Here is a 6,933-nt window from a genome sequence, read left to right on the forward strand (position 1 = left end):
AGCGTCCAGGCCTTTTCTGCTCCTCACCCCACCCCACCCATGAGGAGTTGGGAGGGGACACAGCTGGGACAGTTGACCCCAGCTGACCAAAGGGACATCCCATACCATATGGCGTCATGCTCAGCATATAAAGCTGGGGGACGAAGGAGGAAGGGTGGGATGTTTGGAGTGATGGTGTTTGCCTTCCCAAGTCACCGTTACGCGTGATGGAGCCCTGCTTTCCTGGAGATGGCTGAACACCTGCCTGCCGAGGGGAAGCGGTGAATGAAGTCCTTGTTTTGCTTTCCTTCTGTGCACAGCTTTTGCTTTACCTATTAGACTGTCTATCTCAACCCATGAGTTTTCTCACTTTTACTCTTCCAATTCTCCCCCCCATCCCACCAGGGGAGAGTGAGCGAGCAGCTGTGTGGGGCTTAGTTGCCAGCTGGGGTTAAACCATGACAGAGGCCCTCCGCATCTGCGCCTTTTCTGTCTCTGATAGCTCTGAACAGAGATTATTCTAAAGGGCAGTTTTCATCTCCGTAATGCTGTGTTGTCCAGGAGCATGTGAAAGGTGCCGTGCCACCAGCCCTGTAAATTGCACTCCTCCTTACACAAAGAGTGACTAAAGAGGAGTGACCCTCAGCTCTGCTCTGGAGAAGCACCCCGTGACAAGCAGCATGTCCTCCACAACTATTCCCTGCTTTGCTTGTTTATTGAAAACACTAGGATGGATAATTGAATACATATGTTTCTACAAGCTTGGCTGAAGCCACCAACGCAGTTCACATGAGCCAAATATTAATTAAGTTACAATTTTTGGTTACTCCCACACAAAGCAAACTTGAACCAGCACTGTAGATGTAAAAGCCCTGTATGCCCCTTGATGCACGAAACCAGCTCCCTTGCCTCTATCAAAGCAATTCTCAAGGAGCATCCCTGTCCTGTGGTCCGGTTCCTTCCGAAGCAGGGAGCTGCACAACTGATGTATCATTGCCTTTTTTATTTCTTGAGGCATGCAGTGACCTCTCGTGGCAGTGGGGGAATCCCTTTCCTTTAATGCTCTGCCATGTAGTAAAACAAACCTTTCCAGCACTTTATAATGATTTTCCTGTTCTCTGTATTTTTTTAAAGGAGAAAATTGACTTTTAATGTGTCTAGGAGATTAAAACAATTAGGTTGAAGTGCAGAAAATACCAGATGCTTCAAGGGAAGCAAATCTTAATGCCTCAAGTCACCTGGAGAATACTTTATTTGAGGTGGGGCAGCACTGACTTCCTCAATTCCTCAGCACAAGGCTTGTTCAGCCTCACTATGCATGACTACAGAAGTCATTACTCATCTCCAAATGATCAAATACATTTTAACTTGCACAGTTGCAAAATTTGTATATTTGCATATGTTTCACTTTATACAAATTATGTTCTTTTTTCTTGTGCTAATTTTATAAACCAATGCTTGCTGGAGTACCAGTCACTCACTGGGTTACAGCTGCATTCCTGTAGCAAAACTCCCATTACCACTATCACTCACACAGCTCCTCCATCTGCCTTACTTCTGTCCATTTACATGCTAGCACTTGCAAAGAATTAAAGTACTTTGAACTCTGAGACAAAAAGTTAGCCTACAGTGTTGGCAAACAGAGTCGAACATTCAGATTATTTCTGTTAACTTGACCTAAATCTCACTTTTATCACACAGTATAAAGATTGTTTTATCACAAAGTATAAAGATTGTTAAAATTATGTAGCTGCTTGACTGCATATTACACTTTGCAATAAAGGTGCAGTTCACACAGGCAGTTATATGTAAATGGAAAGAGTCCAAGGAAATTACTTTTATCTAGAAAATCAAGCAAGAAGTTTGTATGACAAGATAGAAATCATGTATCCCACACAGGAAAAGGCTGTGTTGTTTATCTGTAGGTATTGTTCTCGCCTCTGAGCTACAATATCAACCATGACCCTCTGACAGCCATGTACCTGGGTGTTTCCAGGTACTGTACTCTAATAAATATAGCAGTAAACATTTCTGGTCTTCACCCATATCTCCTCACACAGTTCTAGTCTATCTTTTTGCACAGGAGGAGGGGAGGTACATGACCTGGATGATAGTGAGAACCTCGTAAAGATTATTCCTTTTAACAGGCTTTTGTGGGCTAGTGCATTCCTGTTTTGCTGCATGTGTGGTGTGAAGGAGTATAGAGGCTTCATATTTTTCCTCTGATTTTGCACAGGCCAGGAGTAACCCTTTAATCAAAGTTATTATGGGATAGCTCAGATGCTCCCATACTGTGAGGAATTGTTAGAAAATAAAAATTTCAGCCAATTAAACCTTGAAACTAGATTGCATTAGATTATGATGAATTTTACCTGCTGTTTGTCATACATGAGTCATATTTAGAGTTCATAACGCAAAAAATGAATGCCTTTTGCTTTTGACTCTGTTCACATATACTGATTTCATTAAAAAATTAGTACCTAGAATATCCTTTTCTATTAGCTTGTTTCCACTAGGCGAGCTGATAGCAAGTGTGACAGATTGTATTTCAGATTTTAAATACTGATACTCATAAATACACAGTAAGAAGATACAGAGTCCCAGCTTTGGTAGGGCTGCTGGTAACCACAGAATGAGAGGTGCAAAGCAGCTATAAGCTGATACCTAGAGCACCCCTCAACAACTGAAAATTGATTTCTTCATCATTTTTTTTTTAGCTATGCTTCTCTAGTCTAGTTTAAGAGAATCAAAACTGACTTTGATAAAGAGTGATCAAAACCCACTGGAATTAATGGGTCCAGTGAATTATTTCCATACATAGCAGGTCTGATCTCAGTGCCAGTGATTTTAAATGTAACTGGACTGGGTACTTCTGCACATCACTGTAATATGTGGGTATTTTATAAGAAACTTGCAGTATGTAGATGACAAAATGGATCCTGTATATGAATATTTGCAGTTCTCCAAGGGCTTGCTCACATTCTTACTAAAACAGAGTAGAACTGTACTCAACAAATAGTCCTACTGAGACAATGGCCCTTCTGGGAGAATAAAAGTAAGAATGGCATAAGTAGTGAGCTCTCTCCAGTTAACTCCTGTATTCCCAGATAAGGCTAAATATAGGTAAGATGTGAAAATAGTGCTTCTGAAAGCAATAGTATTGGGGGAATATAAACCTGTACTGGGAGTTTTATGTCATAATCTTGTCCCTGTTACAGTCTGAAGTTAAAAAGTCAGCAAAGAGATTTTACCTTCAAAAATTTGTTGAGAAGACAGACACTGTATTGTAGTGGGAATGCTGCCAAATTGATGACAGTCATTTAAAGAATGGGGTGGGTGGGGGAAAAAAATGCTCAAGAGTGTCCATATGTAGTGCAAGGAAACAGATAAGCTTAGAAGGAATGATGTTCCTTTTGTATTCTTCCTCAAATTATTTATATAAACTTGAAGGAAGAGTCATAACACAGCAAATATCACCAAATAAATAGAGAACTGTTCCTTAATATAACCCTGCACAGGCAAATTAATGGCACGCAGTAAAAGACCTGTTTGCAGACTCAAGTCAAAGACCGGCTGCACATATATGCCAGCATGCATATACTTAGGTTTGTGATGTTTTTACCTAAAGAAAATAAAGAAACTGTCACCAGTGTTTCCAGATGATGTTTCTTTGAAGGAGACTTGTTAATGGCTATCTCCAAATTACAGCCCCTTTATTCAGGCTCCAAGATCTACTTAAGTTCTTTATGAAACATTTATCCCATAGACGGGCTTCATTATGTTGTGTAAGTTCTATAAGATACAGATTGCAAGATCAACAGAGCTGCAAATATACAGTTTTAGAAAATGAGTTAAAACATCAGAAAGGACACCAGGATCCAGAATGAACATTTCTTTAGGCTCTTAATACTGTTCCTAATGAAAACTCAGTGGTTTATATTTCCATGGAGGAAAGCAGGAAAGAGCTTAAATACACTGCATATTTCCAAGGGTGGGAATAACTTAGGAGTTTTATTAAATTCCAGTTTTGGGGCAGTTTTTCTTAATTTATATAACTATTTGAAATTCGTCACACCCTGTCCAATTAGAAAATGGACCCACAACCGTCATTTGCTATATTTCAAGTTTACAAAGTACTCTCCAAGAAAATTATGGTCAATTCACTCATCAAAAGCACCAGAAGATGAAGCCTAAGTGTATGAGACCTTCCCTGCTAAAATGCCTGACAGCTAACAACCCACATTAAAGAAATTCCACAACGTTTCCAAGAATCCAAATCCATTAAATGCACAATCCTTTTCTCCCCAGGCTTTCTTAACACATCAAAACATATTTGCCATGACTATTTATATATTCAGTTACACTGCATTCCTCAATTAATACTTCCATATTACTTAGCAAACTAACCCAGCAAGCCAGTTGGTTTCAGCAGTAAAGATGATTGACTGTAAATATGTATATACGACATATTCTTCAGATTTATTACTTAAAATAAATCTGTCCAATTGAGTTAGATAATTTACTGTGCTGGAACAGTTTACTTTTTAAAATACAACTTAACATGGTTAATAAAGCTTACTTTACCCTTTTAAAATAAATAACAGTTTGCATTGATTTTTTTTTTCCCTTCAGATTCTGCTTCTTTCCTTTATTATAGTTTAATGCTTTTTTGTAAATTTTAAATAAACTTTACGTTCATAATGCAACCATGTGGACTGCCAAACTGTAATTTCAGATTGTCATAACGTTCTGCTACAGGCATTTGACTCCCAGCATTTATAACTGCTGGACAAGTGCCTGAACAAGACGGAGTAGAGCATATAACATCAGAAAAGCAAGAAAAAGCATAAAAAGTTTAAAAAAAAAAATCAAAGCAAACTTTCACCAAAAATCAGTGTATCTTTTTCCCCCCAAAGCTTTGTTAGACGTACATTTTCCTAATGTTTTAGAAATTACTCTAAGACCTTAAAAGTTAATTTTAAATGAAACAAAATATAGTATACAAATTTTAGACTATCATTAGTATTTCAGCTTTTATAACCAAAGTTGAAAGAGGCAATGAGGAGTGATAGTTAATGAACCTCCACTATCTGCTTGCTTCAGAAGGTAGGCTTGAAGACAGCCATCTGGGAGCCTGTCTAAATTTCATAAAGTACTTTAGATAGCAGTGTGTTAAAAACAAAATTATAAAGTACCTGTCTTTCAGATGGGTTTGAAGCGCTTTCCTGGGAGTTATCCAAGCTCGAGTAACCTTCACCCACATTTACTTCAGAGTCTTGGGAACTCAGCCTGTGGGCAACTCAGCATCTTGGTGAGGTTTTTGTACACCAATCCCCCTCACATGGTCTGATTTCCAGATAATCTGCTGCCAAAGAGCTCTTTAAGAATTTTTGCGTCACTTTAGTCAAATAAACTTTATGTTTCACCAGGGCTGCAGCTCAGTTTTCCTCCTAGAGGTGGGTGGCTACATTTGTCTGTTCTGATCAGTTCAAATGAGCAGGATCCAATGAAGGCAGAGTGAGAAGGAGGGAAGCTTTTCTGGTAAGGGACAGTTTTGCTGGCCGTTATTACAGCTCTGAATAACAGGATGATGGTGATGATGATGGAGACAACAAACAGGATGGAAGTTTTGAGGGAGTCAGTAAATAACAAGTTTGCAGGCGGGTCTGTGGATTATAGAAAGATAGGAAGGACTGGGATATTATCGCAATAAAAGGGCTTGGAAAGAATAATTTCTATTGCTGAATATTTACATTATTTTAATAAAGAAATAAGATTTAGTTTTGTTTTAAAGCGTTAAGCACAAATGCTTTAAAAAGCGTTCTGCTGCTTCAGTAAGCTCAACAAGTAATTTCCTTTCTTCCTCAAAATATCTCACTCAACCTCTGACACATGCATTTTTCTCCAACTTCTTTCACCCAGGATTTCTTGATTCCTAGACTTTACAATTTGTCTATAAAAAGTCATAAATCACAGGTCAACAAAATAGTGTCATAGTTTAGGTGGCAGATGTGGGGAAAAAAAAAGTGGAAAACCAGAATAGGGACAAATAAGAATAGCTGATTGTTAGACCAACAGCAGTTTTGCTGTAAGTGATTGCCAGTTTTCAGAGACTTGTTCCAAACAATTGAAAAGAAAACAAACTGAAAACTGAAAAGCATAGGGGTATAATTAGCACTTTCCTTTTTCTGTCTTCTGGTCCCTTAACGATAGCAGCAGTCAGTCAGCAGCGTGTCATTTGCACCATCACAAGGATAGCTCAGGTATTGCAATTGCAAACATTAAGGAGACTTGTATGAAAATAATTTTTGCTTTCCCATTAATTTTTGGGCAGTATATTAAAAATGTTTTGACAAATTAAGCTTGTTGCCTTCAGTTGTATTAGAGATTCATTGTTCTTTTAGAGAAAATAGCAAAATCTGTCTTCTCTCTGCCATGCTGAATTCCCCTCCTCTACTCTTCTTTCCAAAATAAACAGTTTTGGTCATGTTAATCTCCGCTTAGCTGCGGACAGGAAAAAACCCACAAGATAGTGTCCTTGCATATTATAATTATTCACAGCCTTCCCCCTCTTCTGAAGGGTTTGCAAGGACAGATACTATCATGCCTCACTCATTAAACTTTTACGAAGATCGAAGTACAATGTTTTAATACGTAAGTATCCATCTGTGGATTAGATCCCGTGCTTTGGATAGCAGGCTTTTTCTTTCTTGGGAGGTGGGAGGACGGATGGTACGAGGAATCTGTGCGTTCCCTTTCATACAGATTTCCAGCTCACCACTGCTGGGAGACTGGAATTTTCCAAACTCACTTTTTCTACCCTCTTACAAGAGATAGAGATAAATCCTCTCTACTTTGGGCTTTGGGTCCCTCTGCTCTTTACATTTTATATGGTTTTTTAAAGTTTTAGAGGCATCATGACCTTTGAGGTTTTCCTCCATCTTAGTCACTGCT

Source organism: Fulmarus glacialis, unplaced genomic scaffold (genome assembly GCF_000690835.1).
Source record: "Fulmarus glacialis isolate BGI_N327 unplaced genomic scaffold, ASM69083v1 scaffold39342, whole genome shotgun sequence".
NCBI classification, from domain to species: Eukaryota; Metazoa; Chordata; class Aves; order Procellariiformes; family Procellariidae; genus Fulmarus; species Fulmarus glacialis.